General features: G+C 43.3%; 1 protein-coding gene and 1 pseudogene across 2 annotated transcripts in view; one reads left to right on the top strand and one right to left on the bottom strand.

Annotated features, from left to right (window-relative positions):
* The window catches only part of LOC149870668 (uncharacterized), a 284,140-nt gene that overhangs the window by 207,749 nt on the left and 50,358 nt on the right, over positions 1 to 26,033 (top strand). The window lies entirely within an intron of this gene.
* LOC149870669 (uncharacterized) lies at positions 16,511 to 17,356 on the bottom strand (annotated as a pseudogene).

Here is a 26,033-nt window from a genome sequence, read left to right on the forward strand (position 1 = left end):
CACATAGGACAGTGCAAAAGCCAAAACATTTCATTAGGAATTCCATAATCTTCTTTCTAAATATAGGATAACTGGGTAACCTTACAGTAAAAGCCTGTGGAAACAAATTTGACCCTAGTTATTTGTGCAGTGTCAACCATGGGAAGAGTTAAAACATTTGTCCTTAACTAGGTATATTATGAAAAAACTAGCTTGTTCCCAGTAGGATTTTACAGCAACATAGCTAGTGCATTCTAATTATATTTCTATAGGCATTTTCTTTGGTAGTGAATGACGACAAAGTGCCATGTTCCCATAAGATATGCACATCACTGGCAGTATCTGAACACCTTCATTCTTCTCTATTAGAACTCTCCTCCATTCTAACTCCTGTCTAGGCAGGATTGAATTGTGACCACTTTTCTGTTTATCACTATGGCAGGGAAAATGGGGGAGTTGGTTGTTTGGATCTTACTGACAGGGTGCATCTACACATGCTTTAGGAAGTACTAAATGACTGTGCAATACCTACCAGTACCCACCTGTATTGTTTCTGACCCTACTGTGCAGTAGCAGCAGTGTCACAAATAGTGCCCACCAATGCTACATCACCATAGCGATAAGCTACATCACTGCAGCTCATTGCTGTGGTGACATAGGGTCTTGTACAGATGCACCCAGATATTCATAGCCATGCAGCAAGTTGAAAGCCCACAGTTTCTCTCTTTCTCTTTACTATGTCCTCACTCCCTGCCCCAACATGACATGGAGGCAGTGCCTAGTGATAGCAACACCAGAGCAAGTTCACTGGGCCTGGTGCACCCTGTGCAACCTGCCCATTGCCAAGAGAATTTGTGATCCCCAATGGGCTTTGGCCTGTACACCAAATATGCCATTTAGACCTAGTGGTGTTGGCAGCCTGCCCTTTCTATGAGGAGGAGGTGGAGCCACTCTTTGCTGCCCTCAGTACTCCTTTGGTATGCTGGATTTAGACTTCTCTGAAACAGTATACATTTTCTCTATCTTGTATTGAGTGGCCAAAGGGAGTGTGAGGGGGCTAAGACCCCACAGGGCCCGGCCCGAAGGAAGGACCCTGGAATTCCGCCCCGCTTCCGGGTTAGGACCCGGAAGCCCAGCGGGGAACCTAATGTGGGCCGGAACCTGAACCGCGCCGGCGCGGGACCGGCACGGGAAGATAAAAATGAGATGCTTACCTACAGCAGAGGAGGACGGCTCCACCCGGAGCTCACTCCAGGAGCGGCCGGGAGACGCGAGGTGAGGTCGGGAGACGTGCGGCGGGAGCCGGCGGCGGCGGAACCACGAGCAGCAGAACCGCGGACGGTGAGTCAGGGAGTGGCTGAGCCGGGAGTCCCGCGGCAGGGACCGGCGGCGGCACGGCTGCTACCGGCGGACCCGGGAGCACCGCGGCGGGCACGGGCAGCGGAGCAGCCGGCAGAGGCAGAGTCGGGAGCCCCGCAGCAGGGGCCAACCGCGGAGCAGCCGCCAGAGACGGAGCGGAGGGCCTCGTGGCAAGAGGCAGCGGCAGCTTCCCAGAGGAGGGTGAAGCCCCACGCGAACCTAGACGGGGCCCTAGCACAGGGCATTGCTGAGACAGTGGCGGCAGGAAGGCGCGAGGAAGGGAAGGTAACGCGGACCCCGGCGGGAGCCGGGGTGGGAGCCACCGACCGGGGAACCTTCCTGCAGAGACTGCGGGACACGTGGTCGCGCGGGACCACCCGTGGGCGAGCAAGGCCGCCCGTGGAGACCCCGTTGGACGGGAGACATACGTGCGGGGTTCGGGACAACCCCAGACTTTAGGAGCCAGCGGCCCCAGGGGGACTAGGAGCTGCAGGAACACCTGTGAGGGTCCGGACGGGGAAGACCCCCCTTTCCCCCCCGGACTGGGACTCTACTGAGTGAGCCCCTCACGGAGGCTCACCCCGGAGGACCGGGCGAGGGTGTAGGGGAGGAGGAGCCCTCAGGACCCCTGGACTTTGGAGGTACTGTACTCCCATGTGGACTGCCCGCTTCCCGACACCGATGAACCCATAATTTCCATCAAGTCGTGGCAGGCGAGAGCGGAGAAGTAGACGGTCCTCTGAGTACCCCCCTCCCTCTCCAGGGGACATCCAGGATCCGGGGTCCCACGGCACGTGGTACACCCCAATCCTTACAGGGAGCATGATCTGCCACTCTGGCCAGTTTGTTGCTGTGCCAAGACAAGATGGTGACCCTAAAGAGCCACAAAAACAGATTGCAGGGGCTGGCACCAGTGATTACCTACAACTCTTCTGTTTCCTGATCTGGGCACAGATCTCATATCAGTTTGGATATTTCACTTTGCGATAAAATTGGGACCATTTATATTCATGCTGGACCTTCAGGGAGGTACTATGCAAGGTGGAAGATAAACAGGGGACATGTCTACATGAGACATTACATTGCTGTAGCGACAAGCTATGTAGTATCAGTGGGCACGAACAGTGATGCTAATGCTACTGCTCAGTAGCATGGGAAGAATCCTGTGTAGCATCAGGACTGAGCAGTAATGCCAATTAGTGCATGTGTAGATGTTCCCAGGAAGTCCTAAAAATGTAAGCCCATGAAGGACATTGCAGGGAGGGGTTTTCATAATCTCCTGATATGGGTGTTTTGGTACTGACAATCATTTTGTCCCCTGGGCAGGGGGGACACACACTTTTTCCCTTTCACCATTTGTTTTTAACTCTATTACAAACAGGCTTCAAAAGTCAAAAGTCTCTCTCTCTAATACATACAATATCTCCCTACTCTTCTTGCTCTGTTTTTATTTGTTAGGAGGAAGAACAGTCAAATTAAAAGAAAAAAAATGAATGAATTAGGTCATCAGGACCTGCCAGAATTCATTTCCCTGCCCCCCAGATTCTGACAAACCAAACTGAGGAAATCTTTGAGCCAGCGGTGATAATATTTACACACCCTTGGATATGACATCCCTTTTTAAGCCTTTTTCAGCATCTCACCTAACACAGTGCCTAGCTTTAAAAAGGCCCCCAGAAACTATAGACTGATGTCAATATCTGGGATGTTCATAGAACTGATTTGTAAATATCTGGAAGTTAAAGATCCACTCACCAAGAGTCAATGTGGGTTTCTTAAGAGATTGATTTTCTTCTTTGACAGGGAATCCAATGAACATAGTATACCTGGACTTTAGTATGGCTTTCAACCATCTGACATGCCATTCTCATAAGTGATATGGAGGAATATAGGTTAGATAGAATGACTGTTAAATGAATATATAAGTGGTTGACTGTAAGCAACGAGTAACTATAAATAGACTGATGTAACAAGGTCTTGATTGCACCAGCATGCACCAAGAATGACTGACAAAAGGTCTTGATTGGAATGCACCAGGGTTTTTTCTGGGTCCAGTGTTGTTTAATACATTTATTAATGATGAAAAGCAGTGATGCCCAACCTTTTTAGACTGCAAGCCAGATGTGTAGTGCAGGGTCAGTCTGCAGGCTGGATCTAGTGCATGCGTTCAGTCTGTAGATCCAGTCCAGTCAAGAGGCAGTCTATGGATAAAATCTGACACAGGGTCCCAGCCCTACATGATGGATCACTCCCATACCCTGGCACTAGTCCTGCCTGCACTTAAGCCCTGCATACTTGAGATTGGGCCTGTTCCCCTGCCTCCATTCACCAATCCAATCTGGCACACAGGGCCATGTTATTTCACCTTCAGGACTTGGAAATTTGGGGGCATGGAAAAATTGTCACTGCCAATTGCCACTGCTTCCTGCTGCCAAATATCAGGACCTGTGGGGAGCTCTATGGACAGGATGATGAGCATCACTGATAAAGATGGTGAAGGGATTGGAAAACAAGTAATATAAGGAAAAGTTAAACAAGAGGTTGAGGAAAGTTGAATTAAATATAAAAATTTGGACTTTAAATAAATCAACGTATTAATTAAAAGCCATCCCCAACAATAATTCTAGGAGAAAATAAATAATAAAAAAATGGTTTGTTCTGATCAATTATTTTGCCAGAAATAAATACTTCTCAGGACGTAATAAAAGTGTGTAGAAACAGGACTTGCAATGGGTTGTGATAAGGAATCTAGTTTGAGGAATGCAGAGGAGTTTACAATAATGCCCTCTTTCCTAGCCCCCGCTAAAGGTGGAGGTGTTTCTAAGGTCTAGTAGAACATATCCTAAAACAGAAGGTTGGAAACAGGTTGAAAAAGTGCAATCTTTCCAAATTTCTTATTGTATGAAACTCAAACTGGCTTAAGGGTCAGATGAGGCTTCTGGATTTTCAACATGATCATAAATATTAGGGGTGTGCAAAGTGAGTCCTATTTGATTTGGATTCAGATTTGGCCTGAATCAGGGACAGTAATTCAATTCATTGATTCAGATCACTGTCCCTGATTCGATACGCCTGAATCCAAATCTGAAGATTTGATGCTAATTCAGAGAATCAGTGATTCAGACAAGAACACAGCTTTAAATATTTTTTCGACATACTTCGAGGTACCAGCATGGCTTGTGGATGCTGCAATGCTGGGACACATGGAACATCCCACAGGAGAGGAGGGGGCCCTGTATGTGTTCGGTGGCAGACCCAGAAGTGGCTGGAAGTGACTTCTGGGTCTGCTGGGGAGCCCGCAGTACAGCAAAAACTGTATTAATAGCCTACTGCACAGTGTTATTAGATTAATGCACAGTACTAAATAACAGTCTGTCAGTGTTACTGCACAGTAACTTTAAGTGCTATGCATTTAATTAGTATTTTGTTTGTACTAAACTAAATGCACAGTATCTAAGGCACATTAATGAACATGTAGACACACCTGAAGAGAGAAAAATAAACTTAAAAATATACACTTAATTTAAATAGAATCTTCATTTTAGGTCAAAACAAAAGGGGAGTACCAGCCATTTCTAAAATGAAGCTTTTCCTCTACCTGGCTTTTTGAAGATTTCTCAATTTTGCTTAATAATTTGAGAAACAGAAAGCGTGTTCTAGATATGTACCTTCACTGACAATCAAATGAGCATAGGCTCAGAAGCTTCAATTCTGGAAGGTTTTTAAGTCTAAGTTTAAAAGGCATGATGCTTTGTGTGTGGAGGGAGGATAATTTGTCTCAATTTATGTAAGTTTTTATCTCTACAATTGTAATTCTAATGTAAATAAAGCAAAATAGACAAAAAGACTTTATGTTTTAATTGAGTTACATTATTGAAGTGTGGGGGTTTCTTTAATACTAAAGATTTTAAGATTGGTATATGGTCCGCTGTAGCTATGATGTGTCAGAAGAGCTATACTGGGCTTTTCTTATGGATCCATTTGGACAAATGTCTGTGATTAGTATGGTGGACTAGATTGAATTTACTGATTTATCTATGGAGTATTTTTTTAACTGGAAATAGTTGAAAATTGTTAATTTTTTTTTTTTAATAGACTGCTTCTGAGTATAAAAATCTTTGGCAGTATTCTGCAATCCCTATAGAAACTCCACAGTAATATTGCACACAGAAACTTACATCTGGGTTGAAGAAAATAGGATACTTAATACAAGCTGATTATAAAATGACAGGATTGAAAGAAGGAGGGGGAAAGAATGTCATTTTTCACAAAAAGTGATTTATTCCTGATTCTAAAAATGTTTAAAAAATCAATAGTTTTCTTATTTCTGCTGTCATCCTGGGCTGATAGATTAATATTGCTGTCATTATTCCACCTATGCTGCCACTTCACAACTAATACTGAAAAACATGCTGTTTCTTGTCTAATGTGCTCTTACTTGCATGCTGTCACCCAGTGAAGATCAATAGAATGGTAACAACAATGTATACATCTATATTGGCTGTTTAGATTCATTAAGGAAGAGACAAGTGCAACCTGCAACTGGGCACTGATGAAGAAATTTCAGTACATGTTTCATGTAGTGGGAAGTTGCACAGGATTTCTTGGGTGTTTTGCTTTTTTACTTGGGGCATTACTTTAATAATATGCCCAGGGAAATTTAAGAAATGAGGGCCAGGGTCTATTTTATCTATCAGATTTCTCAGGGTATGTTCTACATAGGCTAAGGTAATTGGGCAGAAAGGTGCTAGGGGGGTATTAGATTAACTTTGGATTTAGAATGCTTAATTAGGCCATTAGATACAAGACAAATGTAGAGTTAGATTAAATATTGCTTGTTTCCATTGTGTGCTATTCGAAGGAAATTTTAAAAACAAGTCCAAAAGCATGCATTTGTGTCTTCAAATGGTTTTCTGTCTATGCACATGGTTCTGTGTAATGTGAAAACTTTTTCAACTATCATTTGGTGGATCTATATGAGACATTTACTGGAAAGTTTCCTAATTAGCTCAGTAAAGTATCAGCATCTACACATACAGCTTGATTAGGCTGCAGTAGACTAAGAAACACCACCATAGGTTAGTAGTTGTAAACACAAACACGATCTGGTGGCAGCATTATTTAATGCACTGCAACATGTGTAAATGCTGATAGGGCTGGCTGGGCATGAGGGTGCTTCAGTGCAGGGGTTGCCTGCCAGCCTGCCCCATAATAGAGCACCCTTATGCCCCAACCATCCCCTGGGCGGCATGCTGAGCCAGGTCAGAGAAGCCCTAGGCTGGCAGGCTGTAGCCTCACCCCCTCATCTCCTGCCAGCTGAGGCTGCTCTGATCTGTTTCAAGATGCTGCAGTCCTGGGTGCACATGTAAACATGGTGCCTGGGACCAATGAACTCCAGCATGAACTGAACTGGCATTTATTCAGTAGAATTAATTGCATGTGTAGATGCGCTCACTGACTACAGCTCTTAAAATCTAGGTCTAACAAGTGCTAACATCTAAGTTGTGGAAGACATACATTTGATAGAGGGCTCCAATCAGTAATCTGCAGTAGTATTTTTCAAGGCTTCTTGAGTTCTAAATTTGTAAGCTACTACTGGAGCCAGAAGTATTATGTAAAGCTGGGTATTATTAATGTATTAACTGAGTGCTTCTAGCAACCCAGTAAATATCAGTGAGGCTTCTGCTGCTGCTGGCAGCCTGGGGAGAGCAACAAGTATCACTTCCATATTAAAAGCAAGTGTCATCAATAAGCTGTTGTACCAGCCTGTGGTTTGTCATTAGCTGAGTGAAATTTCTTGTCTACTGAATTCTGTTTGGAACCAACTGTTATCATTTTGGACTCCTACTTCCCACTAGCAGAGTATATGTTACTTCTAGTTTGAGTTTAGCCAGAATGTAATGCTCCCTGACTGCCATGACTAACATATTTGCCCTCAGATTTTACTACTTTAGAGTCCATTCACACCTTTGACCTTGGCTAAGGTTTAACATATTTGAGAATGATATAAAGGGCAAGGCACTATCACTGTGTAAGCTGTTTGGCTGTAATTGCTGCTGTAAAGACTCCATTAAATCTGTAGAAGCCAGTGAAGGTTATTACCCATGTTTCATTATCCAGTAACTATGAGAATCACTTCCATGGCAGTTAACTGTGAGATAATACTTAAGAATAAAGAAGCAGAAGAAGAATTGAGGAAAGCACAATGATTAGGTGGTTATAATAAGAGACTGCATTTACAAATATATCCAATCAGAAATGTCAGGGACAGAACACAAAACACAAAAATAAATTAAATAAAAGGTAAATGGAATGTTTGGCATCACTTTTGTATTTTTGCCAGTTTATGGCTGTGTTTTTTATGGCACGTACAAGCCTTACGTTTCAACTGATGGAATCACAGTTCCATCAGTTGAAATGCTCTGTGAACAAGCACTTACAGGGTTTCAAATAACTGAAAAGATATCTGAGGCAGTGGAAAACTCCACTGTGTTGGAGGTGGAAGTTGTAATCAATTGGGGTAAAAGTGTTTGAATGAACACTTGCGCATAACCCCAATTGAGTGAATGAACAGAGGTGTCCTCCAGCATCCTAGTGTGCCCTGCTCCTGTCTTCTCCTCTCTTCCCCTTCAGGGAAATACTCTGTGACTCAGGGTGCTGTCAACTGTGGCAGCCTGAGTCACAGAAAGCCCCGCCTGGTGGCAGATGAAGGGCTGGGAAAACCCAGCCTCTCTCTCAGCCCCAGCTTCCTGTAGGGAAAGCTCCCCACATTGCAGCCAAAGCCACAGCTCTAGCTGTGGTGGCCAAGGCAAAGCACCATCTAGCTAATTTGCCACCCATCTGACTGTGTAGGCATCAATGCTTCAGTCACAAAGTTTTTTTAAGAGAATGTGGTGGGAAACCATGCCAAAGGCCTTCTTAAAGTCCAGAAAAATGACATCCACCCTGACATCCTCATCCAGGGACTTTGTGACCTGATCATAAAAAGAAACCAAATTAGTTGGACAGGACCTGCCCTCAGTGAATCCATGTTGGTTGCCCCTGAGCATTACCTCCCCTTCTGGGCCCTTGAAGATGTGCTCCTTGATTCATAGATTCATAAATTCATAGATTACTAGAGTCAGAGGGGACCTCAGTGGGCCATCTAGTCTGATCCTCTGCCCCAGCAGGTAAGAAAAGAAAATTGATAATTTTGTCAAAGATCTTCCCAAGGACCAAGTAAGTCTGACTGGCTTATAATTGCCACCGTCCTCCTTTCTCCCCTTCCTGCAAATGGGGACCACATTGGCCCTTTTCTAATCCTCTGTTACCTGGCCAGTACCTCATAAGTGCTCATAGAGCCATGCCAGGGGCCCTGCTATGACTCCTGCCAATTCCCTCAGCACCCTTGAGTGAAGAGTATCTGGACCTACTGATTTAAACACGTCCAACCCCTCCAGAAGTTCCCTAACTAGGTTGTCCCTGACCCTAGGCATGGCAGTGCTTCCCCTGGGTCCATCCACAATTCTAGTGGGGAAGATGTCCACTAGATGTCTGTTTATTGGAGAAGTCAGTTTTTTCATTTGCTGCAATCACCAGGCTGCCAAGCCTATCATGTAGGGGCCCCACATTACCCGGTGCTGCCTTCTTACTCCCTATTTATTTGAAAAATGACTTCTTATGATCCTCTGGCTGCTAGCCCTAACTTCATCTTTGCCTTGGACTTCCTAACAGCCTTCCTGAAGTCCCAAGCTATGGAGGTGTAATCCTCCTTGGTGATAGCCCCTTGCTTCCACTGTTTGTATGCCTCCTTTTTTGCCCTCAGGCATCCCTGGATGCCTTTGCTGAGACATGGGGGCTTCTTAGCACTCCTGCCCCCTTTGGTGTGCATTGGGAGTGACTCCCTTTGAGCTCAGAGGATTGTCTCCTTGAGGAACAGCCACCCATCTTGGACTCCCATCTCATTGAAGCTCTGAGATCCCAATGACTCTCCTATTAACCTTCTTAGCTTACAGAAGTCAGCCCTCATGTAGTTGAGGACCTCTTCCTTGCTGCTTGCTTTCACCAGCCGATGCTGGATAGTAAATTCCAGCAGGCAATGATCACTGTTGCCCAGGTGGTTGAGTACCCACAGATCCCTCACCAGGTTGTCGCCTATAGCAAGGATCAAGTCCAGCAAGACATTTCCCCTGGTTGAACTATGCACCTCCTGGGTTAGGTGGAGGTCCTGTATCCTGGCTAGGAACCTCCATGAGCAGTCGGACCTGGCTGAGCGCTCCTCCCAGCAGATGTCTGGGTAGTTTAGGTCACCCATGACAACCACATCCTTTGACTTTACAGCCTCTGTGAGCTGATCTGAGAATTCCAGGTCCAGGTCATCCACCTGGTGAGGCAGTCTGTAGTAGATGCCCACTATCAAGTCCCTTTCCTCATGCCCCACTTGCATTCTTACCCATAGCACCTTATTTTGTCCCTTCTCTGACCTCATCCTGATCATTGAGGATGTGTATTGCTCTTTGACATATAGCGCTACACCCTCCCCCCGCTTTTCACTGCTCTCTCTTGCCTGTAAAGCCTGTATCTCATGATGTCCACTGCCCAGTTGTGGATAGAATTGCACCAGGTTTCTGTGAGCTCCACTAGGTCTGGGTTTCTGCTGCCCAGCAGGAGGGGGAGTTCCTCCTGCATATTCCCCATGCTTTGAGTATTTGTATACAGGCATCTGAGTCCTCCCATAGGTGCCCATGCTGCCCCCTTTTTCCTAAGCCTACCCTGGCCCCTGTCACTTACCTGTGTGCATCATCTGGCTTGATGGTGAAGTCTTCATGTTCCTCTATGTCCCTATGCCCCAGCAACCTAGTTTAAAGCTCACTGTATGTGATCAGCCAGCCAACAGTTGCAAGTGAGGGAGTGGGGGATGTGTGGAAGGGAGTGTGTGGTCCCTTGGAGCACCAGCCAGTTGTATCTGAACTCTGTGCTTGGCTATGCTATTGTCACCAGACAGGCAGGGGAACCTGCAAAGCATGCTTGGGTGCATGGTCTGAGTCCCCATGGTAGGGTGCTTTTAGCACTGCCAGCTTTCTGCAGGATATGCATCAAGCTTGCTTCACTTATGTTCTGATTTTAACCAGTTGAATGGCAGGGGGAGTGGGTGGCATGGTCCTAATCTAGAAACATGAGGGGTAGAGTGGCTCCAATACTAATTCCTGGGAAGGGGGAAAGCAGCCTGGTCCTGGTCTAGATGTGCAGAGTGGGGTCAGGGTGTGGTAGAGCAGAATAGGCCTGTGGTGGGGGTTGGAGTGGCCTGATTTGGATGTGAGGAAGGGAGCATCTCAGACACAATCTGGATACATGTGAGGAGGGACAGGACAGAGGAGACCCAATTAGAACATGAAGGTACAGAGGGGAGCAGCTTGGACTGATCTGGAAGTGTACAGGACTGGTGTCTTTGTTCTCATCCCCCTTTGTTGCATTGGCTAGGTGAGGTTGGCATAGCCATGCAGAGCTTTTACTGCTCTGTATTGCCAAGTCTTCTGCCATATAGGGAAGCCCTGGGGACTGGATGGCATGGCTTCATGGGCCAGATTTGGCCCGTGGGACAAAAGTTTCAACCCCAGCTGAGGTAACCACTTGAACTTCAATCAATTGATTTAAATGTTTGTACGCTCGTATATGGTATACTGGATTTTGTCCTATACCAGACTGGCACAGCAGGGCTAAGTACAGACAGTCAAAAATCCTAAGGTTGATTCAATTAAGTCTTTGCACAGATTAAATTTAAACAGAAGTGAACATTTACATTTGATTCAGGAAATGCAGCCACATGCATGCGGGGCGGGGGGGGGGCACTAGAGCACAGCTCTCTGGATGCGTGTTCACTTCCTCTTCCTACTGTCTCCAGGGCCTCTGGGATTTGCAGTCCAGAATTATAGCAGCAGGATTCTGTAGGGTTGCTCAGCATTTCCTATTCCTGCTTCCAGGTGCCTTTGGGATCTGTAATCAAAGGTTGCATTCAGCAGTAAGTTTGAGTAGGGGAAGGGTTTGCCTCAGCCAGGGTTTGCTGAGGGGGGTGCCTCCCACACTCCCCCCAGGATGCATCCTCAGCTGGGCTTCCCCCCCCTTTGTCATCCAGTTCTCACTCCTCCAGTTAGAAGGCAGAGGGGCGGGGCCATCCCTGCTCTCTGAAACAGACAGCACAGCCCTGGCCAGGGTTGGAAAGCATGATGGAATGCTAGGGGACTGTGATTTAACTTGAACCAGGAAGGGGTCTAGGACAGAAGTTTCACAAACTGGTTTGACCCAAATCAGTTAAGTCTGATACTACATGCAAGTATGTTTATCTTAAACCAGTTTCAGCCATTTTGAAAATGATTCATGTGAACTGATACTCTGTTCTATTGCACATTTAAACCAGTTTCTGATCACTTAAACCTGTTTATTTATAACCTGTGTCCCTAGCCCAGGGGGTTGCAGCTGCTGTTTTTTTCTACCCCTTATTTTCTGACCTGGCAGGAGAAGGTTAGATTATAAGTAAGCGTGTTACATAATTAATACATGTGGTAGGAGCAATTACTGGATTATGGTAACATTATTGCCATAGTTATGACTGAAATACTGATACTGAAAATCCAAATGCACTTATAAAATTTTAGAGGAGGGAGAGAACTGAGCATAAGGGATAAGATTAGAAATATAGCCCTTTAGTGTCATTTGCTAGATTTTGAAATGCAAAGAGAAAGCGGAGGTGATAAAATAAGGATTAAATCTGAGAATACAGCCTTCCCTTTTCCTAAATAAACTGGAGAGGAACTGAACACAGGGAAGAGGTCCTAGTTAGATTCTCAGTGCATGCAAATAGCCTCAGTCCATATCCATCAGATGTAGATCTGATTGTTCTAATTGACTAATACAGTATGAAGGGTAAGACACACAATTTACATTTTATTTCTACTTTTTAAAATAAAAATCCTGCAAGCTTACAAGGAGGTCTCCCCTCAAACTTCTTTACCAGCTAGTTCTAACATAACAAAAATTCATACATGCTAAATTTGTATTGAATGCAGTTAGACTTCATACATCTATCAAGCATTACAATCACTGCACCATCCCCACTGATTACTGTTGCCAGCAACCCAAACTTTTTCAATATTTCATTAATGCAATGTAAATAAGCTAAGCATGTGTTAATGCTAAATCTAGATAACTCAACATATATAAATGACCTTTTCCAACAAGTGAAAAACAAAACTCATTTTTAATGATGGAACCTTGGTAGTAGCTTTATAATTAACAGTAAGACTAACCATGCTTTGTTTGGGGCATGGTACCCATATTAAGCAAGTGTGCCCACATTCTAGTCCTAAATATGTGAGAGAAATATTATCTACTTTGTTCAACAATGTAAAGAGACCAAACTGCACATGTAAAACAGTTTAAATGGGATATTCACTAAGGGTGTGTATACATGTGGTCTGGGATGGGGAGGAGGCATTTTAATTAGAGCAGCTCCTGGAGAGGTAGGAGCATTTTAACTAAAGCTCATTTGAATAGCTTCAGTTAAATCACACCCACTGCCATTTAGAAACATGGGAAGCTGGATACACAAAAAGGTGAGATGTTGAGGCTCGCTGGAGCTTGCTGGAACTAGATTAATTTAATTAAAATGCATCAGAGCACATGCATGTTTTAACAAGATGAAATCTTAGAATTGTTTCAAGATGTTTGATGGTATTTTTCCCCTATGTTTATTTATATGTATATTAGGAGTGTGCAAAATGGGCCATATTCAATTCGGATTTTGATTCAGCTCAAATCAGGGGCAGTGATTTGACTCATTGATTTGGATCACTGTCCCAATTTGACTTGGCTGAATCCGAATCTGAAGATTCAACACTGATTCGGAGAATTAGTGATACAGCCATACACACAGCTTTCAATGTTTTTTCTACGTCCCTAGAGATACCAAGTGCGGCTCATGAATGCTGCAATGGTGGGGTGGATGTAGCATCCCACAGGAATCCAGGGTTCCCTCCCCTGCATGCTCAGTGGTTAACCTGGAAATGAATCAGAAGTACTGGTCTTTCACTCCCCCAGCTCTGTGATCTGGCATTGGGGGACCCCAGGTGTTCCCCCAGACCCAGGAGGCACCAGTCACCAAGCCAGGGGGCAGATGGAGGTCCCACGCACGGTCCCCAGTGGACCCAGAAGTGGACCTGAAGTGCTTCTGGTACACTTCTGGGTCTGCTGCTGAGTGTGCTGGAGACTCCCCCGCCATGCTCTTGTGGGAGACTCCATCTGCCCCAGCATTGCAGCATTGACAACTTGCCTGGTACCTTGAGTTATGTAGAAGAAACATTTAAAGCTGTGTCTATATCCAAATCACCGAATCTCTCTGAATCTATTTGGAGGGTTCCGATTCAATTCAGAGAGATTAAAGGGTCTCCTGATACGATTTGGATTTAGAGATTTGGCTGCTGATTTGGGTCAAATCTCATCCGAATCGAATAAGTGACTAAAGCTTTGCACAGCCCTAGTCTTTATGCACCAAAAACGATACAAAAAATATGTAATGGGCAAAATGTCTGTGACTACTGAATTTCACAGATGTTGCTAACTTTTCCCACCTATTAAAGGGTGGCTACTTAGGTGGGGAAGGAAGACTCAATAGTGATTCTCTATGCTGCTATGAACCTATAAAGTAGCCAAGTCAATTGCCCAATAAGAGGGGAAAATCTTTAAGTAAAATATTGCTTTCCATGACTGGAAGCATTTTTCAGAGTCTATAATGTGGAAGTTTCAATGTATGTGATAATATGTTAGGTTTATTTAATCTATTTCATTCAAAAAGATACAGATGCACTGTTTAAATTACATACATATAGAAATGTTTTCTTTCCCTAGTGAAATGTAGGCACATTCAACTTGGAACACAACAGCCATTTAAACAGTTCATGGCAATAATACACAATAGTAAATGGATAATAATGCATCATTAACTAAGACAGTAACTATTGAAGCAAATCTTTGGGCAGAAATATCTATGATGCTTATACAAGGGAGAATAGGTTTTCACATAGGAAAATTGAATTCCAAGTCAAGGAAGTATAACTGTTAGTGCTTGCACTGCAGTTTTAAAAAGAAAAAAACAAATATTAAAGGATAGAGTATGTGTCTACCAGACCTGTTGAGATTGTGGGGGTGATACAAAGTTTCCTTGTTCTCACAGCTATCCTATGGTTTTGCAGTAAGTCAAAAGAATGTGCTGTACATAATCAAATTCCCTTAGAGAAGACTAAGGACTACCATATTTTCTTATATACAATGCATCCCAAATAAGATATATAATTTGCTTTAGAAAGGCAAATAGAAGAAAACATGATCTTTCCTCAGTAAGTGTATTGCAACAACCTGATCATTGTTCTCCCTGTAGTTCTGTGGTTCTCACCCTGGGGTCTATGGCAGGGCATGAGTAGGTGAAGGCAGGAGGAAGTGAGGGCAGCATGCCCTTCCACCTTCCCAGTCTCTTGCTTCCTGTGTTGCTGGTGGCACAGCTGGCATAGGGATTCTGGTGGCAGTGGTAATGAGTCTTATTGCTCCGCTCCACCCTCCTGTACCAAGTCCCACTTACTGGGCCACAGTGATGGCTCCTGCTCATGCCAGCCCAGCCAGGCTACAGCCCCATGCTTGCTGTGGATGCACAAATATGTGGGAGCACATGCTCCCCCATGCCCCTCGATGTGTCACCTATGCCAACCCTGATCCTGCTCTTCCACATATCACCTATGGCCCCCCATGCCTTATCTAGCCACCCCCTGCATACTGGATATGCAGAAAAACAATTGTTGTGGTACAGATGGACTGTGGAGTTTTTCTAGCATGCTGGGGTGTGTGTGTGTTTGGGGGGGGGGTGTTCAGGAAGACAAAAGGTTGAGAACCCTTGCTGTAGATCACAGACTACTTTTGTTTTTTCCCGGTAACCAGCAAAACCCATTTCTACCATATTTATCAAACATAATACATACTTCAATTTACAGAAGCTGTTTTTTGGGGAAAAGCGCATGTTATATGTGATATATTGTAGGCATGTTGGTCTAAGGACATAGGCAGACAAGGTTCTTTGGGTGAGTCTGATATCTTTTATTAAACAAACTTAAATAAGAAAAAAACTAAAGAAGCTTTCAATTTAAAATCCTTTTTCAGGCTGAGGAAGTTTCTGCAGTTGGTGTGTGCTCTTCCTGGATGGAATGAATAGTAAAGCAGCCAGAGGCTGGGCTTGTATGCATACAATACAGACAGTCAGTGAAGATTTAAATTGAGGAGTCAATGGGTCAGAGACAGGTTGGGTGGTGAGGAGCAGGGGGATAAACAGTGGAGAGGTACCTGGGGAGTCAGATGTCAGGCAGGTTATAATGTGTCATAAATCCAATGTTTCATAGTTTCATAGTTTCTAGGGTCGGAAGGGACCTGAGCAGATCATCTAGTCCGACCTCCCACCATGGCAGGAAACAATACTGGGGTCAAACAACCCCAGCAAGATGTTCATCTAACCTCCTCTTAAAAAACCCCAGGGTAGGTGCCAGGACCACCTCTCCTGGAAGCTGGTTCCAGACCCTAGCCACCCTGACCATGAAGTAGCGCTTCCTGATAGCTAACCTAAACCTACCCTCTGCCAGCTTGTGACCGTTATTCCTGGTCACTCCTGGCAGTGCACGGGGGGAACAGTGACTCCCCTGATGCCTGCTGATCCCCCCTGACTAGTTTATAACAGGCCACAAGATCCCCCCTCAGCCTTCTCTTTTGGAGGCTGAACAGGTTCAGGTCCCGTAGCCTCTCCTCATAGGGCCTGCCCTGCTGTCCCCTGATCATGCGAGTGGCCCTCCTCTGGACCCTCTCCATGTTGTCCACATCCCTCTTGAAGTGCGACACCCAGAACTGGACGCAGTATTCCAGTTGCGGCCTGACCAGTGCCGCATAGAGGGGGACGATCACCTCTTTGGACCTGCTTGAGATGCATCTGTGGATGCACGACAAGGTACGGTTGGCCTTCCTGACTGCCTCTCCACACTGCCGACCCATGTTCATCTTGGAGTCAGTTATGACTCCAAGATCCTTTTCCGCCTCCTATCTATCTCCTGTCTATATTTAGTCCATGATTTTTAGTATCCAGGAGGTTAATGAAGTGGAGTTCATAGGCTCATCTCTGAGAAGTGTTTTGTAAGTTTCCTTTGAGAATTAGGACTGAGAGATTGGAGACAGAGTGGTTTTCTTGTTAGAAATGTCCTCCCACAGGTAATTGGGTATTCTTGTCTTTGATAGATTTCCGGTGTGCATACATTTTGGTGCACAGTTGTTTGGTCTCTTCTATGTATTTTCCATCAGGGAATTTGGTGCATTGGGTGAGATATATTACATTTCTGGAGGTGCAGCTGTAAGACCTGGGGTTGCTGATGGCTCTGTTGTGGGGTGTAGTAATTGTGGGAGTGGTGGAGATGTGTTGGCAGGTTTTTCATTTCTCGTCATGGCATGGTCTGGATCTATTTGGTGTGTTCTGGGCCTGAGGAAGTTTGCTTCCAGTGATAAAGTTAGTGAGGTTCGGTGCTTGTTTGAAGGCTAGGATGGGTGGCTCTGGGAAGATCTTTTTAAGAATAGGGTCTCTTTCTAGTATGGGCTGCAATTGTTTGTGGATTTTCTGTATGGGTTCGAGGGAGGGGTGTTATGTCATAACCAGCAACGTGTGATTCATGAGGGGTTTTCTGTTGTTCTGCAGCAATTCTTCATGTGGTATCCAGGTGGCTCTTTCAAACATGCAATCTGTTTGTATGGAGGAGTGTCCTTGTGGGGTGAAAGTCTTTTTAAGCTTGGTGAGGTGGCAATTCTGGGTGTTCTCAGTGCAAATTTGGTGATATCTGAGGGCTTGACTGTATATCACAGCTTTTTTGGTGTGTTTAGGGTGATTGCTGGTTCTGTGCAGATACGTATTTTGGTCTGTGGGTTTCTTGTATAATGAGGTTTATATTTTGCCATTATGAATAGTGATCATCGTGTCTAAAAAGGAGATGTTGGTGCTGGAGTATTCAAGAGAGAGTTAGATGGAGGGATAGTGATTGCTGAATTTCTGATGGAACTCAATCAGAGATTGCAAGTTTTCATTCAAATGTCACTGATATATCTTAAATATAGCAGGGGTTTGATGGTGCAGTCCTTGAGGAAGTCTTCTTCTAGGTGGCTCATAAAAAGGTTGGCATGCTGTGGAGCCATTTTGGTGCCCATAGCTGTGCCTATGGTCTGGAGGAAGTGTTGGTTATCAAAAATGAAATTGTAGTGTGTAAGGATGAAGCGTATAATGTTAGTAATATCTTTAGGTCTGTACTCTGAGTCGTAATGTTGTATGTGAGAAAATATGTTATTTTGTGACACAGAATATGGCCTCTAGCTTCCTCTGGTGGTGAGAATAACAAGGAGAAATCCCCTTTTGCTATCTCATATTCAGAAATAGTTTCTAGAGGGGAAATGGAGTATCCACCCACTTCCTGCTCCTGCATGTATACATAGATATGGGAGGAGTAGAGTAGCAAAAAACTGTTCTTCTTTGACTCCCAATCCATAGTTATAACCTTTAATATGGGGAGACTATATAAATAAATAAAAGGAGTGTGCCATATTGAACCCTTTACAGACACAGAGAAAGATTTTACAGATCACAGTTCTGCCTACAACTGAGAGTTGTTTTGGGGCAAGTTTGAAATGGGATTTTACCTCCTATTTAAATTTCAGGTTCTAAGTACACTACGATAAGTTTTTAAAAGCTGTTCAAGGTATTGGGATGTAATTCTGTTGGGATATAATTCTATGTAATATGGTTACTGTGGCCCTAATTTATGGCCGCATGTGAGGAGCTCACAGCAAAGCAGAAAAGGAGGTTTCAATCATTTTTGTGCTTCCTAGCTAGCTGTGCATCTAGAGTGAATGCCCAGTAGGAGTTAAATTACACCAGGGTAATTCCTTCCATTGCTTATACAATGGCAGTGCAAAGCAGGATGGCATATGAAGCAATATGCATTGGGTTATAACATTTGTGTTGAGCCTTCTGTGACTGGGTACAATCAAAGGCACAATGGCTTGAAAGCTTAAGGTGAAGAGAAAGATCAAAAAAGAATCAAGAGAAAAACAATCCTAAGGATTTGATTCCAGTCTTCTATTTAAGAAGTAATATTGAGCAAGGCCATATAACAGGCATCAGAGGTAATAGCACTTTCCTCTGAAAAAAGTAAAGTTTTTTGGCATGATAGAAAAGGTTTATGTGTTTTCATCACTGTCAAATTGAGAAAACTGTCTAGCATTTCCTTTGTGCATTTCACGTAGGGTGACATCCCCATTTTAAACACCTTTTGTCAAGTGAATACTATTGTCCCATTTTCAGTGGGATGCTTAGAACAGGTATTTGAAAACAGACAGTTCCAGTGAAAATAGGGCTGTTTCCTTTCCCCTCCCTTGCTTTCTGACATGCTGTACTGCCCCCCACCCCTCACTCAAATTATCCACAGCATTCAGCTGAGACTACTGAACGTGTCGGTGGGGTGGGGGGGAGAGGAGGGAGGAAAGGCAGAACCAGTGTTTCTTGCTTTGAGAGTTGGGAAATGAAGTCATCCTATCTTTATGTTCACACAAGCCTTATCTCCTTTTCTCCCTTCTCAGAACATTCAGAATCTTAAAAGAGCTGAATACACGGTATATTTTAAGGACCAAATTCCATTCTGAATACAGTGGTGAAAATCTGAAGTATCAATTCAAGCCATTTTGTTAAAAAAAAAAAAAGGTTTAAAGCACAGTTTCAAGTTCAGGATGGGCGAGAACCTTGTTATAATAAAGTTCCAGCTGGCAAGTAGTGATTCATTTGGTAAATGGAGAATTTATGGACTTAATTCTAATTGACTGATTCAGAGCTAGAATGAATAAAGAAGGTCTTACTCCAAGAGTAGTGACTTCTAATTACACTAAATTTATTAATGTAACTAATCTGTTTCTCTATCTGTAAAAATATGATAAAGAGCTTTGAGATCTACTGATGAAACAGCACTTATACATAAGTGCTTTCAGCACTGTCATTAAAAATAGTGTACTAGTACCGATTTGTCTCTGAGTCAGTCTTCCTTTATTTCATTTCATTCTCCAGATTCTCCTCCCACTCTATATACTTGGCTCTTCAAAATAGATTCCCAAGCTCAGCCTACAGTCCAGACTGAAAATACCAGGCAACCAGCTTGCTAACCTGCCTCACATCAGGACCACTATACCTTAATCTGGTTACTTTTTGCTGTGTCAAAGAAGGAGCCTAGTTAGCTGATTTCCAGTTCAGATAGGAACATAAGCTATATGTGGATGGTAGTTAGCTTCACTGATAGAAATAGTCTGCTGCATTAAGCAAGAGCGAATTTCTTTCCTGCCTCCACCCTTCTTACCCTGGTCATTTGTAGGGCTGTGCAAAATTCTGATGGGTCTTTTTTTTCTAATTTGTTTCAACACATTTCAAGCTTGAAAAAGCAAAATAGAAATTAAAAAAAAGGCTTCAAAACAGCTTCAAAATGAAATGAGGGCACTCAAAACATTTCAAAAGTTTTGAAACGTTTTGAGTTTTGAAGCAACCCAGTGGCAGGAGGCAGGGGAGAGCCAGGGCTGCACTGTGAGTGGCTCTGCCACCCCCACGGAGCTCAGTCAGGTGGTGTTAGGCAGAAGGAGAGCCAGTGGAAGAGCCTTTCTGAGCACAGCCCTGATCATTGGCTTTCTCCCACCTCCTCCCACCAGGCTCAACTCCATGGGGCCATGGAGTCTCCAGCCGCTGGGCTGTGCTCAGCAGGGCTGCACTCTGAGCAGCTTTGTCACTCATTCTCCCACCACCTCCTGCTACCAGGCTGAGTTCCACGGGTTTGGTGGAGCCGCTTGGAGCACAGCCCTGGCTTCTGGTGAGCACAGCTTGGCAGCTGGAGGCTTTGCAGCCTCACAGAGCTGAGCCTGGTGGCAGGAGGTGGTGGAGAGCCAGTTGTGGAGATGCTTGGGGCACAGCCCTGGCTCTGAGTGCAGCCCTGGCCAGTGGCTCTCCCCTGCCTCCTGCCATCAGGCTCAGCTCTGTGGGGCTGGAGGAGCCACTCAGAGTCCAGCCCAGCAGTAGGAGGTGGAAAGAGCCAGGGCTGCACTCTGAGCAGCTTCACCAGCCCCATGGATCTCAACCTGCCCTCCCAGCATTGCCACTGAGTGCCAGGAAGAGCCCAGTGCCCCCCTGTTGCAGCTCCAGGATCGGTGGATGCCATTGGGCTGCATTGTGCCCTGAATCTCCTGGCATGGCGCAGCCCAGCAGCTGCAGGCAGGGGACAGTGGCAGCCTCCTATCATCTTGCATGCAGATCCAGGGGCCCACACCCCCAGGAGGAGTCTGGCACAGACCCACAGCTCTCCTGGGGGCATCAGCCCCCAGATTTGCATGCAGGATGACAGGAGGCTGCTGCTGCTGCTGCCTGGGAACAGCAATCAGCACCACTCTTCCTGGTTCTGGGCACGGGCTATGCCCAGCACTGGTCCCAGCTGGCAGCAGCAGCCTCCTGTCATCCCATGTGCAGATACGGGGGCTGCACCCCCAGAAGGGCTGTGAGGCTGTGCCAGGCTCTTTTTGGGGTTGTGGACTCTGGGATCTGCATGTAGGATGACAGGAGGCTGCTGCTACTGGCAAGTACTACAAGTTTTGCTTTCAACTTTTTGAGGTGCAGAATTGTCATCTGAAAGAGGCAAGAAATGACAAAGTTATAGGCATTATCATGATTCCCCATTATACCCTATGGGCAAAATGGAAAAATGCATCAAAACAGCAAAACAGTTTTGATGAAATGAAACAGAACAGTGCTTCAAAATGAAACAAAATGATGAAATGAAACACTGTCCCTTTGAAATAGCAAAATGGAAATTGAAATGAAACAGTGCTATTTTACAGTTTGCACTCAAAAACTCATGGAAAAAGAGAAGGGTAATGCATAGACACAGAATTTTATTTGGAAATGAGATTATGAGCACTTGTGATCATGAAAATGAAACATTTACAGCTAAACCCTATTTCACTTTACGTGATTAAGTGGCATATATTAGGCCTGTGCAAAATGGCTAATATTCACTTCAGATTTGGATTCAGCCAGTTCGGAGGCTAGCAGTTCGATTTGGTGATTCAAATCATTGTTTTGAATCAATTCAGCCAAATCTAATTCAGAGATTCAGCTGCTGACAAATCGGCCAAATCTCCGAATTGAACAGGCCCCACCCCCCGCCCACTCTCCCAGCCCTGTCAATGGCTGCCCTGCCTGGCCCCAGCATGCCGCCACTTAAAAAAAAAAGTCCTGCGCTCACCTGTGCTTGCCAGGTGTGGGGGGAGGGGCAATCCCTGCTGCCCCCCACTGGCCTGCACTGCATGGGGGCATTCTGGCATGAGCCCCCAGAGGCCCCAATGGCCACTGCAGCAGCCAGTGTGTGTGGGGTTTTTGGTTTTTTTTCTAAGTGCCAGGATGCTGGGGCTGGGTGGGGCAGCCATTGACAGGGCTGAGAGAGCAGGTGGAGGTCTAGGGGAGCACATCTAAATGTACAGCTTCAGCTCACTACAAGGAATTTTCTTGGAATTCAGCTCACTACAAGGAATTTTTCAAGGAATTTAACATCAGCTGAGAATGGATAAAAAAATATCCAAGGACTTTGTGTTCTCTGCTGTTAGAGAAAGAATAGAGTTTGACACAATGGAACTGTCACAGGCAAGTGTCTACCTACCTAATATCACCAACATCACCTCTTTACTTCTACTGAACATGTAACTAACTCTCTTTATTATCCTGGCATTCAGGTATTATGGTCATTTTCATAGCAGTGTGCTAGCAAGAAGCATTTTATACTGGTACAAAAGTCTGCCTCCTCACCTCTCCACTGGATGTGTATACCTGCTATTTAGCAATCTGTCTGTACAGGTCTCCCTTTCCAAATTCATCCCATTGTACTAAGAGCATAATGTTACACTAAGACATTATTTAACCAATAAGAAAGGTCTCTATCTATTAGCTTCAGGACTAGTTCAAACCATTAAAACAGGTCTAAAAGGAAAATAAGAAGAGCTCAAAGAGTAGAAATTCCTACTTTAGTGTATCATCAGCTAGAGATAGTCTAGATAATCCCACAGAAAAAAATGATATTGCGAAGTTATTATATTAGGCCCACAGTAAACCGGTATTTATGAGTATGATGCAAAGCCCACAGTGTGAGCTTTTCTACCAACTTCAAAGGGCTTTGGCTCTGGCACTATATGAATACTAAAGAGTTATTGAAAAGGGAAGACCTTTAAAACTTTGGGACCTTAGTAGGTACCTCCCGTATTTAATTTCTTCTTTCATATATTCTCAAGTTTATAGAATTGGCACATTTAATCAACCTGCATTATACAATGTAAGTTACACATACTTTGTTAATTCCACACATGATTTTCTGCTGTTTTAACACATGTTGTGATCACAGGGAGCACAGTTACTACTATTACATTCATTAACACTGGAGACAAGAAATTAAATCATGTCCCATCTCCATAATTAATAAGGTATTAACAATTGCTGACATTATGAATGTTCAGCTCTAAGGTTGATGCTGATGTTTACGGAAGAAAATGAATACAAAAATGTTCCTTACTTTTCAACCACCTAGTGACTTAGTAAAACATTTCATATTTATGTTTTAATTTGCAAATATTTGTCTTTCTTCAAAACAGATTTTCCCCCCTTGTTTTCCTCTTTCTCAACCAGTTTCTTTTAAAAAACCATCTCATTCAGAAATATATTAGACTTAAATCCACAAATTAATATGCTAAATAACACATTAAAATGTCAAGACTTTTAATTTTATTTTGAACATTTATTATTAAAAATGTTTTTAGTCTAGGCAGTATATAGTTTTATACTGAAATAAAAAGTAGTTATTTTAAGGTTACACAAAGGCTGTATATTCTATCTATAGATAGTCAAGTTCAAAGAGGTATCTCTGGTCCAATGTGCCAAGCTTCAGTCATCCCACTGTACTTATATTGTAATAGGCTCAGAGCAATATGTGACTTACCATATTGGCTGTATTGTAAGATTGGGTATAATGGATGAGTTAATAAAAAGCATCCATCTTGACTTCCTTCTTGCATTAACTTGGTATTGTGCTATTGTTCTGGCTTTTATAAGTTTACGAGGTATCCTTAATGTTACTTCAAATTAGTTCTTGTGATTTAATTTTATATTTACATTTTTATTCAGCAACAAGAGATTCTTCCAATAAATAAGGAGAGAAGCTATGAATCTTTCATTATAGCTGTAAATTCTTGCAACAGGCAACATTTTTAGAGATGCAAAGGCTGAGTGCTAGTGGGGTTTTCTTGTGATAAATATATCAATGTCTGAACCCCCTGATGGAAATATGGCTTCAATTTTTTTCTTAAAAACATGGATCAATCATTGTTGCCATCTCCTATTCTCTTCTGTCAAATACTTCAACTATGTTGGAGTATCTATCTGCAGAAAGCTACAGCAACACTTTGGGTATTCATCTTATTCTATTTCTGTACTACATTTAATTTTCAAATGGCCCTGGTTTTCTTTCTCGAGAACTGTAATATCCTGATATGCTTTCTTTACAGCATGGTGTGATGAAAATATAACTCTGATTAATACCAAATCTGATTCCTTCAAATGAGACTACAAAATAATCTAAATTACAGTATGTCCCTGTCCAGCCCCCAAAGAAGTTATCTTAGAACGGAACTGAGCAGAAGTGGCTTAGACCTCTATGCCTATTTGACTGCAAATCCCATGTGGCATCTGTCTCAGAAGCACAGCACTAAATCTAAGCCATGAGTACTGCTAAGGATGGGTGGAGTGATGTAGACTTCTGTATTGGACTGGGTTCTATTTCCACTCAAGTCAAATAAGACTTTTGTGTGTTACCACAATGGGCTTCAGGAAGGATACTTTGTAAAATGATCCCATGGATATTTTTCATTTATTGTATTGTATGTAATGTTCCTCCTGTCCATAGTGTCTGATTACTTCTTACATTTTCTTCTAAATGAATGTACTTTCATGGCAATTTGAAGGTATTTTAACATAGGAAAATATATTGCCAATGGAAATAAATCCCAATAATAATGGGATTTTCAGTAGGAAAACAGAGGATTATATAGCTCCTAAATCTCCCAGTCTTAATGTATTTTCCAAATATAAAGGATTCTCAAATAAATTTATAAAATGGATTTAAATTGAAGCCAATGGAAACTGAATGTGAATGCTGTAAGTTTCCTTATTACTTCCTCTAAGTGCACTAGACTAATTGAACAAGTTATAGGTAAATGAGACTGGGATATTCTAAGATGCAGAGAGAATTAGGTACTGAGCTTCTATTGACTTTCTAAGTTCCTTTTTCTCTTGAGAATATCTCAGCCTTGATTAACTATAACTTGGTCTATCAGCACATTTAGGAGCATTAAAAAATACTCATGCATTAGACTTTATTTAGATAACACTGATCCTGAAAGGATTATATAGGCCTTTCCTGCATGATGAATGGAAAGAAATGGCCTGCTAGTTTACTTATTATGCCTGTTACCTTTATTAAATTGGTTGGATTCTGAACTGACCTTCTGAAATTTGAAAATGTTGTGATGTATGCAAAAGCAGTTCTGAAAAAGAATGGATTCTTTGCGTTGTGGGGAATAAAACTTCCACTGACTGATCTTAACTTTATGGTTTGTATTTTTCAGTCTATGACAAACTCTTCTCTCCCTGAACTGCAATGTGTGGAAGTGGTTTTGATTTCTCTGTCTCTAATGATCCATTCAGTTAACAGCCTGGTCATGAAAATGTCTCTCTATTGTCTTGTTAAGTCTCACCCTATGGAAGATGTATTCTTGGAATAAAATCAATGAAGATGTTTCTTTATCTACTTTATGTGAAAGCCTCTTTATAGTTAACATCATGTCCACTAAAATATTTCAATATTGCCATTAGTCTCTAAAAAATTATCTTTTGTTGTGGTATTGCATGGCAGAAACCAACACGATTCCATTACACTAATGATTGGCTGAGAGTATAGAAGCAGGATAAAGTGTGTATGTAAAAGAAAACATGTTAAAGCAATGTGGGTTTTGCTACCTTTTTCTTAAACAATGAGAATACTTAATTTTACATTTTGATCTCAGAAGAACAAAACAAGAAATAGAAATGGACAGTTGACTCATTTCTACATTGTTGACAATGCCCAGATAGCCAAGTGATCTTTCAGCAAAGAGAGGAAAGGGAATTCTGTATCACCTAGCTATCACGAACAGAATGAAGCAAACCATAAGAAAGCTTCATTGTTGGGCTGTACTGTATTGTGCCTTAGTGCGGTCATAATTGACCCTCCTTACCTGTTTCTGCCATGGAGAAATTCCCTCCTAAGCTGACTGTTGTGTGAGAATATCCTATCATAGTTTACTCTTGGGTTCCCCCCCTTAGTTGTGTACCTTTCCCTTATCATCTGGCCTACTCAGGTGTTGATCTTACAGCAGGATATTGTGAGCTGTGGCCATCCTTTGGCCATGATATGAATGTATCCTTACAAAACCTTTTGTAGTCTTTTTCAATGGTGATCATGGCAGGCCTGACTCCTCATCTCCTTATCCAGGCAATA

The sequence above is a fragment of the Crocodylus siamensis genome, chromosome 2 (assembly GCF_052110815.1).
Source record: "Crocodylus siamensis isolate JL-2025a chromosome 2, ASM5211081v1, whole genome shotgun sequence".
Classification (NCBI taxonomy): Eukaryota; Metazoa; Chordata; order Crocodylia; family Crocodylidae; genus Crocodylus; species Crocodylus siamensis.